Source organism: Canis lupus, chromosome 4 (genome assembly GCF_003254725.2).
Source record: "Canis lupus dingo isolate Sandy chromosome 4, ASM325472v2, whole genome shotgun sequence".
Lineage (NCBI taxonomy): Eukaryota > Metazoa > Chordata > Mammalia > Carnivora > Canidae > Canis > Canis lupus.
Window position 1 is genome coordinate 50,766,955 of NC_064246.1, and position 13,153 is coordinate 50,780,107.

Consider the following 13,153-nt stretch of genomic DNA (forward strand, 5'->3'; position numbering starts at 1 on the left):
TAAATTTAACTGCATCACAGATTTTGCCAAATACCTGATTTAAAACGTCTCTAGAAAAAGTATTCGTAGCTCAAATTAAAAATGCCCCACCTGAGGGGTGCCTAAGTGGCTCAGTCAGTTGAGTGACAGGCTCTGGATTTTGGCTTAGATCATGATCTTGGGGTCCTTGGATCAAACCCCACATGGGGCTCAATTCAGCAGGGACGGAATATGTTTGAGAATTCTCTCTCGGGATCCCTGGGTGGCGCAGCGGTTTGGCGCCTGCCTTTGGCCCAGGGCGCGATCCTGGAGACCCTGGATCGAATCCCACGTCGGGCTCCCAGTGCATGGAGCCTGCTTCTCCCTCTGCCTGTGTCTCTGCCCCTCTCTCTCTCTCTCTCTGTGACTATCATAAATAAATAATAAAAAAAAAAAAAAAATTAAGAATTCTCTCTCCTTCTCCCTCTGCCTCTAGCCCTCTCCCTGCTTGCATTCTCTCTTTCTTTCTAAAATAAATCTTCTTCTTCTTCTTCTTTTTTTTTTTTTTTAATGCCCCACCTGAGCCTCTGCTGGCTCAAAATTGGCAGACAACTATGGTGGAGCACTGAGAAAAGAAAGTGGGAAAGAAAAATATAAATTGTTTTTTCTCTAAAACTGACTTGACCATGTGGATCTTCAACATCTCAGCTACTTTTCTAAACCATCAAAGGCTACTTGAAGTGGATAGATAGGTCAGCACAGTTTTTGCTATTCCATGACAGTTAATAAGGCTGACAGAAGTACCAAAGGCAAAGCCATACCCAGATGCATTTTTTCCAGTGAGAGTAAATTGCTGTCCCTTCTGTGATAGAGGGGATCTAACGTAAGTAACCTGCCACTAAGTGCCCATATCAGGGCTCAGTGTTGGTCTCTAGTCTTTGCTGTTGGCAGGTCAGGCACTCAGTAGGTCAGTCTTGGTGAGGGGAAGTCCATCTTGCTGAGTCATTATATAAGCCTCCCTCCTTGCCAGCATGGCCACTCTTGTACATGGGCCCACTGAGCAGTCATTAGGATGACTGGAAAAAGAGGCTAATTACTACAAAGTACGTCATCTTGTCCTGATTATTGAGAGCCTCTCTGTCTTAATTCAGGTTCAGCAAGGCCTTTGAGAAGTCCTCAAGCCAAGGCCAGCCACCACAAGAGACCCATGTATACTTTAGTATTCCTGCTATTCTCATTTGCTGGAAACAGCCCATGGGAAGTGTGACCTAGCACAGGTGTGGTGATAAATTTCAGAGTGCAACAGCTGGGGCACATGGTTAATTATGTTCCGTGTAGTTGCATGTCTACAAGGTACATTCTAATGGATGTACTGTGTCCTTTTGGTGAACGTTCGCCTAAAGCACAATAATCTTCAATTCTCTGCCTATTCTGAGAGGTCCATCTATAGCCTCCTCCCACCCCCAGACCCGGTCACGTGTCTTAGAAATCTGTTTTTCCCAAGTCCGGAAGTCATCAAACCATTAGTTACTGCCCTTGAATACTAGCATTTAGATCCATACTTGTGGATAGTGCTAGTTCAGAAATAGCAGACAACCACTTGTACTGCTCAGGATTCTCCTTAGGAAGATTTCCCTTTCATTAAGATCTTTCAAAGACGTACTTGACTGAGGTTGTAATGTTGCAGCAGATTTTGCGGCTCCCAGCTGGTACTAACTGGTACTATTAGGCAAAATAAACTGTAAACCAGATCTAAATTTCTTGTTAGTCAGCTGGTCATAAGTAACTTCTCGTGCAGCCAAAGTTAAAGACTGAGAAAAAGGAAGCCTTGTAATGGGAGTAGGTGTCAAAGGAATTGAATCACCTACTCAGGCAACTTGCTTTTGTGTTCTACACCTGCTTGATCTCTCTCCCTCGTATACCACTTCCATTTGATGATAGGCTGCTGCTGTGCACATTCTAGTTTATGACTTACTGAATCACACAGCACCCAGTGCCATAGAGCTCTTTCTCAAAAGGAAAATCAGTTATCTTCAAAAGAGGGTATGGATTTGCTCCCAAGCCCTAGAGGTATATGCTTTGATCCTCCTATTGGCATTTGCCAAAGGCTCCATACAGAATCCTTAGTTGCCACATTTAATGTCTTCAAATCGTTGGTCTTAAATTTCAAGTGGCAGAGTAGCTGGCCCTACACTATGGACTTGCTACAGAGCCTTTTCCACTCCACTCAAAACTGGCAGTGTTATGGCAAATGAGTCAGAGCGATACACTCAAATGTGGTACGTGTTGCCTCCAAAAGCCAAAAAGACGCACCAAGCATCAAGCCTCTATTGCAGTGGTAGGTGATACAAGGTACAGCAACTTATATTTCACCTGGAAAGAACTATTGCAGCATGCTCCAGGCCATTAGCACATCAGAAATTTCGTCAAGGTGCATGAGTCCCTGGATTTTTATTGGGTTTATCTTCCACTCTCTGATCTCACATGCCTTTTACTAAAGCATCTGAAGTGCTGGCTACTATCTTCATATCAGATCCAATCTGCACGTCATCAGTGAAGTGGACCAGGGTGATGTACTGTGAAATGTCAAGATGATCACAATCTCTGCAGATTATACTATGACAGCCCTACTGGAAGACTATAAAGGTGGTCTCAGCTCTGCAAGGTAAAAATGGGCTGCTTCTAGTGGTCATTGCAAATTGTAATAGAGAGAGAGGTTAAAAGCATTTGTCAGATCACTAATGGTACATGAAGTGCCAAGGGTTATGTTGATTTTCTCTTATAAAGATAGCACATCTGGAATAGCAGCTGGAATTGGAGTCATCACCTGTTTAAGTTTACAGTAATCTGTAGTAATTCTAAGATCCATCCACCTTTGGCACAGGACAAACAGGTAAATTTAAGTTGAGATGTGACAGATACCAAGCCTAGGATGGTGGCCCTACTCTGCAATTTCCTCTAGGGATGTGCTATTGCTCCTGGCTCCGTAAAGAGGGGACCATCTAGAGACTTCTACTTGGCCCTTTTTACAACAAGAATCACGGATCAGTGAGGAAATTTGGTTCTGTCAAGAATTAAGTATGTCTAATGCAATTACACATTCAAGAACTAGAGATATAACCCTGGGTTTACAGACCTACAAGGCTCTCTGTAATTTTAACTTGGGCCAATATTCCATTCATTACCTGACCACCATTAGCCCCCACTTTAACTGGTGGACCACAGTAGTGTTTTAGGGTCCCAGAAATTAAATTACTGCCAGTCAGGTCCAGTGCTTATTAACCCTAAAAGATCTGAGGTTTTTTTTTTTTTTTGCAGGATACAGTCACCCTTTTAAAGACTGCAGGCCTCTGGGGAAGTGTTGAAAGAAGGTTTATAGAATATACTGTGGCTGTGTCATGGAGTCCTTAAGAGAACTCAGCATGTCCTTCAGTCAAGGGGCTCTAGGTATGATAGCTGGCTTAGGTCTGGAAACTGGAGAAGAGGCTATGACTCTTTCTGTGGTAACTTTAGTCAGACTTCTGATAACCAGACCTAGAGTTTTTCCTATTGTGTAGATCAAGTAATATTTAGTAGATTTACCATCTATTTCATTCCTAGATTCACTGTACCAACAAGCTACTGTATTAGAATTTTCCAAAGAAACAGAACCAATAGCATTTGTGTGTATATGTACACAGGAAGAGATTTATTATAAGAAACTGGCTCTCATAATTATGGAAGTTTGGCAAATCCGAAATCTGCAGAGTAGGCCAGACAGGCAGGAAAGCAGATCCAGTCTGAAGACAGTCTGCTGGAGATTCCTCTCTTGCTTGGGAAACTTAGTCTTTTTATTCTATTCAGGCCGTCAGCTAATTGGATGAGGCCCACTCACATTTTGAAGAGCAGTCAGCTTTACTCAAAGTCCACCAATTTGAATGTTAATCTCATCCAAAAATACCATTGCAGAAACACCCAGAATAATGTTTACCTAAATATCTGGACACCCATTGACCCAGCCTAACTGACACATAAACGTAATCATCAACAGCTACTATCAATGATGCCTCGGGGTCAAAACATTTTGATGACCATTTTGTCCCTGCTGTGTATTATGTTAAACACATCCCCCTTATTTCTAGTGACTAAACACTACCACTTGGCCTCTACGGCTCTAGGATCCCTTCAATCCAGATGAAATTAATGAACAGTATTAAACTGGTGACAACATCTTCTACCATCATACTGACTAAAAGAGAACCACCACAATATTTCAGAATATTGATGATCTCCTCAATGTCTCGCTCCATACCTTAGTGACGGAGTATCTACTGGGTCCTCTTGAACCACGTAGTAGTGGGCAGTAGTGGGTGAGGGAAGTTTGAAAGTCACATATAATATGTTCATTCCAACATTTCCCTCTCCCTAAATCTTTTAATTCCTTTCTTTACATTATGACAGAGAAATTCTGGGATCTCAAACTCATTATTATATGTAGGTCACTGTTGTGTCCAAATAAACATTCTTAATACAGGTTAACACATCAAAGAGAGAATCCCTGATAAGTACATCCATATCAGTAAATTTGGCCTTTCATATTCTGCCTTCTTTGGTCTAGTGTTCTTAGATTCCCATTCCACACATATTTACCAGTTTTCTGCCTATGTAAATTAGAAAAATCTGGCAGTTATTTTGGATCATAAAATCTTCCTTTCAGGATCAGACTCTGAACTTGTTTCCTTGTAATATGCTGTATCTGCCCCTAGTTTTGGGTCTAGTTATGGGTCTAGTGGCAACAAGGGGTAGTAGAGTAGATGTTGAAGAGTAAGTAAAGGTGTGTCCTTGAAAGGCATCTGCTTCAGGTGAGGTTAATGCAAGGATTTCAAGCACGGGAAGCCTAATCTCAGTCATGGAGAGTGAAGGCAAGGAAGGCTCAAAGTGACTTAGGGGTAAGATTTTCAGCTTCATCCAACCCCATGCCAATGTCTTCATTCCAAGTCTTAGAATTAGTACTCACTTCGGCAGCACATATACTAAAATTGGAGCGATACGGAGAAGATTAGCATGACCCCTGTGCAAGGATGACACGCAAATCCAAGTCTTAGAATTAGACACTGTCCCAATCCTCATCTCAACTTGCACTGAGAGACATAGTCTATGAATCCAATTTACATTTAAATTCTGCAACCCTCACCATTAAATCCTGGGTCTGAATTTGCAGCTACAAGAGATTTGAGATACTTTCAGGACTGCCATAGAATTCCCCTAATCAGGACTTGAGCTAAGACTTTACAGAGCTGAGTGTGACATTTTCCTTCTGTAAGCACTCCAGTGCTCTCAGAGGAAGGCATACCCCCCGCCCCACAGTCCTCCTAGTCATCATTATTCCCAGCAGCCATTTGATCTCCCGAGGCATCTGTTTCAAGGAAGCTCTTCATCACAATAATCTACAGCCAGTAATTTGATTAATCACTGCCACTCCGTGCCATTGGTTACCAGCATCCTATTTTCATGACAAGATGTTCAATAGTGCATTCAGGTCTAGAGACAAATCCAAATACCTGAAAAAAATTCCATCTCTGAGGGTCTGTTTCCTGAGATTTCTGGTACCAATTTCTGTATCAGTCAAGATTCAGTCAGGAGACACAAACTCTACCAATTACTTTCACAGACAGAATTTAATATAAAGAATTGTTCATCAGGAATTAGAAGACTAGAAAGGCAAAATGAATAATGTAGTAAATGCAGAAAGCAGTTACATAATGGCTCAGAGAAAGGGTCCCATGGAGCTGGGACAGAGAAGGCTTCTGCGGGCTGATAGCGGTGTGTCTGAAGAAGCAAATGAGGCTGGTTCTGAGATTGTGGAAAAAATGCAAACTTGAACCACCGGCTCCGGAAGGAAATAATTCTATCATTGCCAGGGTGAGGAACTGTTGTCGGAGTGACACAGGACAGTGACAGGAAGCAAAAGAGAAAGGAGCAAGTTCCTTGCGACTCTGGACTTCCAGTCTCTCTCTCTCTCTCTCTCTCTCTCTCTCTCTCTCTCTCTCTCTTTAGTGCCCCCTATTGGCTGACTAACAGAAGATCAGCTGGCAAAGGAGAATGATTTGCAAAGTCCCAGCCTTGACACGGAGCCAAGTTCAAAGCTAAGAGACCTTATAGCTTAATAACCCTGGAGGGGGACCCCTGGCTGGCTCAGCCGTTTAGTGCCTGCCTTCGGCCCAAGGTGTGATCCTGGAGTCCCTGGATCGAGTCCCTGGATCGAGTCCCTGGATCGAGTCCCGGGATCGAGTCCCACATGGGGCTCCCTGCATGGAGCCTGCTTCTCCCTCTGCCTGTGTCTCTGCCTCTCTCTGTGTCTCTCACGAATAAATTAAAAACAAAAAACAAAACAACAGTGTGTATGTTCTGAGCCATTCCAAAGTGAGTTCCCAACATCATGTTTCTTTGCCCCTGCATACTTGAGCATACTCTCAACAATAACTCCCTAATACTGTCTAATACTCAAATCATATTCAAAGCTCCTCCAATTGCTCCCAATATCTTTTTAATTCTTTGAAACACCTTTTAATTTTTTTATGACGTTAACATTTTGAAGGCTGCCCCACTCTCTGAGTTGGTTGTTTTCTCTTATATGATTTAACTAGTTTCTCTGTTTTCTATTTTCTGCTAACCAGAGGTTAGGTGTGTGTACATGTAACTTTTTCTTCACAAGCAGTAGCACATATAATAACTTTATTATAGCAATCATAAATTAACTGGATGAGACATGTAGAGATAAGTGTCTTCTGAGTGTTATTTAAAAGAAACCTGTAGAAGCCTTTTGAAATACAAGATTTAGAGAAATTATTCTCCACTGCATAACAGCTGATAGATAAAAAATTTCTTTCTAGCCACTAGCTAAATTTCATGTATGCAGTCTAATCATGCATCGTTTCCTCAAGCTGGGATTTCTGCTTTTCTTTCTATCCAAAAGGAAGGGATAGACTCTTTATTTCTCAAAGTCCCTCCCCAAATTATGCTGGCAAAATGTGACAAGGCCTTGGTTTCTTTTTCTTTCTTTCTTTCTTTCTTTCTTTCTTTCTTTCTTTCTTTCTTCTTTCTTTCTTTCTTTCTTTCTTTCTCTCTCTCTCTCTCTCTCTCTTTCCTTCCTTCCTTCCTTCCTTCCTTCCTTCCTTCCTTCCTTCCTTTCTCTCTCTCTCTCTCTCTCTGTCTCTGTCTCTGTCTCTGTCTCTTGCTTTAGGCTTTGGTCTCTATACTCATTCCTATGCTGTTCCCTCAAAGATTGATTCTACAAAGCAGAAGCCTTAGACTTTCTTAGCAGGGCATTTTCCTCAAACCAAATGTCTCTCCATTTCTGAGACTTGAGAAACATCATCAAGAATTTTTTGCATTAAATTATAAAATGTCTTTCCAACTGAGGCCCTTCAAGTTACATCTGGAAAGTGGCTGGATCTTTTCTGGGTCATTTCCTGTTGAATATAAGTAGTATCTATTTTGGTCTGACTTCATTTGTGTTGAGACTCTGGCTGGCTCAAGGCTTTAACTCTACTGAAACCTTAGGCCAAAGGAGCCTCTCCAAACTCTCTGGTTATTCTTTTCCTTCCTGTGAAGACTGCTGTGCTTATGGAAGCCCTCAGCGACCGAACGTGGCCCAGTAGAAGAACCTATGACTGGATGAGAGCTGAGCTCTTGTGGCAACTCTGGCTCCAACTCACTGTGTAACCTTGGGAAGATGGCCTGCTTCTCTGCCCCTGTTCCTTCAGCTGTATAATGGGAGAAATAATTGTCCCAAAACTTGGAAGATTTAAACAGACTGAAATGTTTGTTTTGGGTTTTTTGTTTTTTGTTTTTTTTTTAGAGATTTTATCCACTTATCTATTCATGAGAGACACAGTAAGAGAGAGGCAGAGACATAGGCCGAGGGAGAAGCAGGCTCCCTGCGAGGAGCTGGATGCAGACTCCATCCCAGGACCCCCAGGATCACGACCCCAAGCCAAATGCTCAACCACTGAGCCACCCAGGTGCCCTTGTTTTTGTTTTTTAAAGAAAGTATATAGCTGTAGGGGAAGGGTTACTAGTTTTAACTCTTCTCAGCTCTCTGCCACATCCCCAGATCCAACTCATCCAAAGGAAGAATTTCCAAGAACTGTAACACAGTATATATTCTTTTTTTTTTAATTTTTTTTAATTTATTTATGATAGTCACACAGAGAGAGAGAGAGAGGCAGAGACACAGGCAGAGAGAGAAGCAGGCTCCATGCACCGGGAGCCCGACGTGGGATTCGATCCCGGGTCTCCAGGATCGCGCCCTGGGCCAAAGCAGGCGCCAAACCGCTGCGCCACCCAGGGATCCCCACAGTATATATTCTTAATTTTTTTTAATTTTATTGAGGGGAGAAGTATAGAATAAATACTAGATTCCCATGGTTTAAAAGACAAATTGTCACCTACAATGAATGATAAACCTTCCTTTTACCACTGTTTTCCAGTTCCCTTCTGCAGAGACAACTTCTTGAGTCACAATATTTTGTATATCTTTCTTGAGATAGATGCTGCTCAAACATTCACGTGTGTTTGTGTTTGTTTCCTCACTTCTTTTTAACTTGGATGATAGCAAACTATACACACTGTTCCACTCCTTATTGTTCTCACTAAACAAAGTATCTTGCAGATAATTCCATAGTAGTACACAGAGTTCTGCCTCTATGTATGTATGTGTGTATGTATAATGATTTAATTAGTTCCTTATGGCTAGCCATTTAGATTGTTTCCAGTCTTTTATTAGTTCAAACATGGTTGAAATGAATATCTTTATGCACACTTCCAGAATAACTTATGAAATAGCTGTGTTGAAAATAAACAGTGTATTTTCAATTTTTATACACCTGCAAGCTTTTCTTGCAGTTCAGGTATGATATTGTTTGATTCTAAATGGCATAATACACAGGGAAGCCAACACTCACTCCAACACTGTGGCCTTTCTATGGAATGGAAGCAAGTCCTCTCTTTCAGCAGCTGTCTCCTTAGTGCTGCCACATTAGTGAGACCTCATCTGGAGTGATCTCACCCTGCAGAACTTTGCAGCCCCAAAGCCCCTTGTTGAGAGTAAGCATTGACAATGGGGCCTTGGCCATTAGGTATTTGAAATGATTCAACATTCATTTTAAACCCTCCTTTGTACCAAAATTGGAGAAAAGAAAGGGTTGAAAAAAGGCAAAGAGGAAGGCCAGGAAAGCCTACATTTTAATCATAAATGGAAGTCAAAAGATTGTGGACTTTCTCTGTCATGACTTCACAACTAACTACCAAGTCACTGAAGGTCTCTGTCTCTTTTTCCCCATGTGCGAAATGAAGATCACAGACAAATCATTCCTCAGGACATCTCCTTCTTTGGAGATTCAGATGCAGTGTAGGTCAGAGGCACTTGTCCTCCCAACCTCAACATATTCAAAAAGCAAGAGATGTAACAAATGAGTACACGACTAATATCCAAGTGGGCAGTACAGTTGAGATGGCAATCAGACAGTTCTGTGCTGGCAAACAGGCTGGAGGCTCTGTTGGAGGAAGAGAGTCTTGATCTGTAGCATTTGATGATTTCTGTAGTGTAATTATTCCCACTATGACACAAATATGATATCATTTGACTTAGAATTGGAAAGAGAAGCACAGAACTGGCTGCTATCTCCACTAGAGATAGAAAACCACTATCTATCTCCACTAGAAAACCACTAGTTAGGAATTCAAGGAAAGCATTTTCTTCAGACTGTTCTGTGTTGAGAGACCCTTCATGAAAGAGGAGAAATTTGAAGTAGGCATTGAACGATAATGCTTGTAGGACTCTTTCCATGGTAACTGACAGGAACAACTCACGCTGGCTTGAAGAAAGAGAAAGAATGTGAGAGCGTGAATGCTGTACCACATTCTGCAGTATCTGCACAAAGCTTTCCAATAGTGTATCCAGAGCACTCCCTTTCCCACCTTTCAGCTCTTCTTGCATTTGCTTCTATCTGTATATTGATGTCACTGACTCCTCCCGCAAGCAGGCTCTCTCCAAATGGCAGGAAAAAATGGCTAGTGCAGCCCAGGGCCATAGCTTTACAGTTAACAATTCAGAAGAAAAGCAATGCCATGGTGTGGAAATCACATGGAAATGTTTTGATGATCTCTGCTTGGATCTCATGTCCACCATTTGGGTTCCTAACTGGGCACAAAAGGAAGGGGCACCTGGTCCTCATGCCCCTGCTCCCGCAGCCAGAGGGCAGGCAGAGCACTAAGATGGACCACTTCTTCCCTAGCACCCAATACACATGAGAGTCACCAAATGGAATTCCCTAATGGGTAGAGGGATAATGGGCAGATAAAAGCTATGGATTTCTAGTAGACATATGAGTAGGGCAAAAGAGTGGTTAGTTAGAGGGAACTGCCTAAGTGAAGGTGCAGACACACCAAAGTTGAAGGTGAAGTTGGGAACCATCAAGAGTACTCCGACCAAAGCAGGGCTACCCACAGGGCAGTGGTTCTTAGTGGAGGGCGATTTTGCGCACCTTGGGACATGTGGCAGTGTCTGGAGATGTTTTTGGTTGTCACAGCTGGAAGCGGAGGGGTTGCTGCTATCATCCAGCAAATAAAGGCCAAAGATTCTGCTAGCCATCCTACAGTGCACAGGACTGTCCCCCCGAGTGAAGACATATCTAGTCGCAAGTGTCAATAGTGCAGAGTTTGAGAAATTCTGACACAAGAAAAGGTTGCTTATAGGATTGGAGTGGGGTTGAGGTGAAATGGAAAGAGGAAAGAAAGGCGGCCCTCTGGATGTCCTCTGCTATTCAACTCACACTCGTGTCCCACCCCATCTCTGGCACTCACAGCACTTGTAGCTCACAGCACAACATATCAGTTAGGGTTCATGGGAAGGTGCAAAACCATCTAGCTATTTTAAGAAAGCATGGATTAATAAAGAGAATCAAGTGAATTCAGAATCCTTACAGAGTAAGTTCTGGCCTGGCCTGGTCCTCCAAGAATGATTCCCAGAACACCACACAGTACTGAGTCCCCCAGGGAACTAATACTATTTCTGCCACAGTCTGGAAGCTGGAGTTTGGGAAGTCACTGGCCCAGTCTCTGGCTACAGGAATATACAATTTTAGGTGTAGTCTGGGACCAGGGTTACCGCCCAAACTCTAGAACCATATTGCCCCTTCTAGGTCACCACCAGCACCATGGATCCCTCGGTTGCTGCCTCCTCTCCACCTAACTCAGTTGTTTTTCCTAACTCAGTGTTGAATTCAGGTTTGCACTATCACACAGGACTGGCTAAACCTAAATTACAATAGGAACCCCAACAGCAAGGAGTTTGGGAAATGGGTTTTTAGCTTTTCAGCCTCTATAGTACAAGAAGACACATCAAGAAAGGATTGGGCAGATGTGGATCAAGCCAATCAAGCCACCTCTGGCACATGGCTGCCCCTGCTGGATTTTAAGCTCCCTATGGCTATAAATGTCACAATGTCATTCGTCTTCTCAATATGCTGAGCATGGTCTCTAGACATGAATGGCATTGTTAAATGAATTGACCTGAATCAAACAAATGAGGAAATCCTCCTCATTCCGTACACTTTGTATGTTTCCTATAGGACTTACTGCATTATGCCTCTTAGACCAATTTGTGTTCTCATTCATTTTCCGTGTAGACCAGAAGTTCACCTGCTAGTCCTCATATTGGTAATAGGTAACAAATGTTTGTGGACGGAATTAAAGAAAGAAACAAACTAGAGCGAGGAAATTCTGAGCCCCATTCTGTCTTGAAGCAGCTCCTGCAGCTCCTAGAACAGCCACTCACGAGTATTTGGGATTTCCTGCTACATGGAGCCATCACCACTGCAGGGACCCACACAACAAGACCCTAAGGACTCTGCTCAGCTTCAGGAGACCTAGGTTCCAGGTCTCCCCCAAAAGTTGGAAGAACATCCACTCCCATTCATTCACCCAGAAAACATATATTAAGTGCTTTTCAGGTGCCACTTCCCTGTACTCCTTTTCCATTTCCTGTACTTCTCTTTAACCATCTCCTTACCAACAAGAGCATGTCAGTGATTTCAAGCCTCTAGGGCAATGGAGTCCCATGAGTAACATGGAGATTCCTACTCTACCCTAGAACCCTTTAGATTGTGAACAGCATCCACACACATTGGAGGCAGAGTTCCCTTACCTTTTTCATTCCATATTTGGGAACTGACCAAGGTACCCAGAGGGAGTGGTAGACAGAGGTCCCCTTTCCAGCCATCTATGAATCAGCACACTAAACCCTACTTCACATCTTTCTTTCATGTTTAGAGCTTGCATCTCCCTTATACCCAGACAAGACTCAGTCCTCAGGGCTTGACCCAGGCATTCCCCTGAACACCCAGCTTCATACTTAGTGTTTACCTCTTCTGTAATACTCATTTCACTTGTAGCCACTTGTGTCATTCCCCACGAGACTCCAAGTTCCATCAAGACAGGCAACAAATTTATTTGGTTTACCTCCGTCTCCCCAGCACCTAGCTCAGGGGCTGACACATAACATGCTTATCAAATGTTTGTTGCATGAATAGCTGTTGAGGGAAGGGGTAACTGGGTGATGTGATGAGCACTTATATGCAACTGATGAATTGAAAACTACATCTGAAACTAACGATGTACAATATGTTGGCTAATTGACTTTAAATTTTAAAAAAAGAACATCCGTTGAGCCCACTAACTTTCATCCTCAGATAATATTTACATAATAGTAGTAATAATACTCTACATAGTTCAGTGGCTTACCAAACACCTATATGGGTGAGTGTCCCAACTTTAGGGAGAAAGACAGTACAATAATATAATCATTACTCTCTCTACTTTCTTTACCACACAAAATATGGTAAGTGACTTGTTTTAGGTGGTGGAACCAGCAGGGTTCAAATGCATATCTGCATTAAAATTCTGAATGTGGGCCATATATCATCTGCTAACCAGATGCTCTGGCAGTCAAGTAAAATACTGGTAGCTCATAGAAGAGAGGGGTAGAAAGAATAGGAAGAAGCTAAAGCCAGGCCTCTATGATTTTTCTTTCCTCTAGCCTCTGCTTTCAACCTAAACAGGATCATGCTGTCTGTTCCAAGATTCTCAGCAATTTGAGGCGGGGGCAGAGAGTTAGTGAAGCCAGCGAAGCCTTACCTTCTGGGAGGAGGGAAAT

At 42.7% G+C, this 13,153-nt stretch overlaps 1 long non-coding RNA gene and 1 other non-coding gene across 2 annotated transcripts; both read left to right on the plus strand.

Moving 5' to 3' along the window:
- Positions 1 to 608: 608 nt before the first annotated feature.
- Positions 609 to 6,297, plus strand: LOC118354592 (uncharacterized). The gene is made up of 3 exons (XR_004815403.2): positions 609 to 2,623; positions 3,277 to 3,405; positions 5,995 to 6,297. It is a non-coding gene; the product is annotated as an uncharacterized LOC118354592 (long non-coding RNA).
- Positions 4,947 to 5,053, plus strand: LOC112652088 (U6 spliceosomal RNA). Its single transcript, XR_003131240.1, has one exon. It is a non-coding gene; the product is annotated as a U6 spliceosomal RNA (small nuclear RNA).
- Positions 6,298 to 13,153: the final 6,856 nt, after the last annotated feature.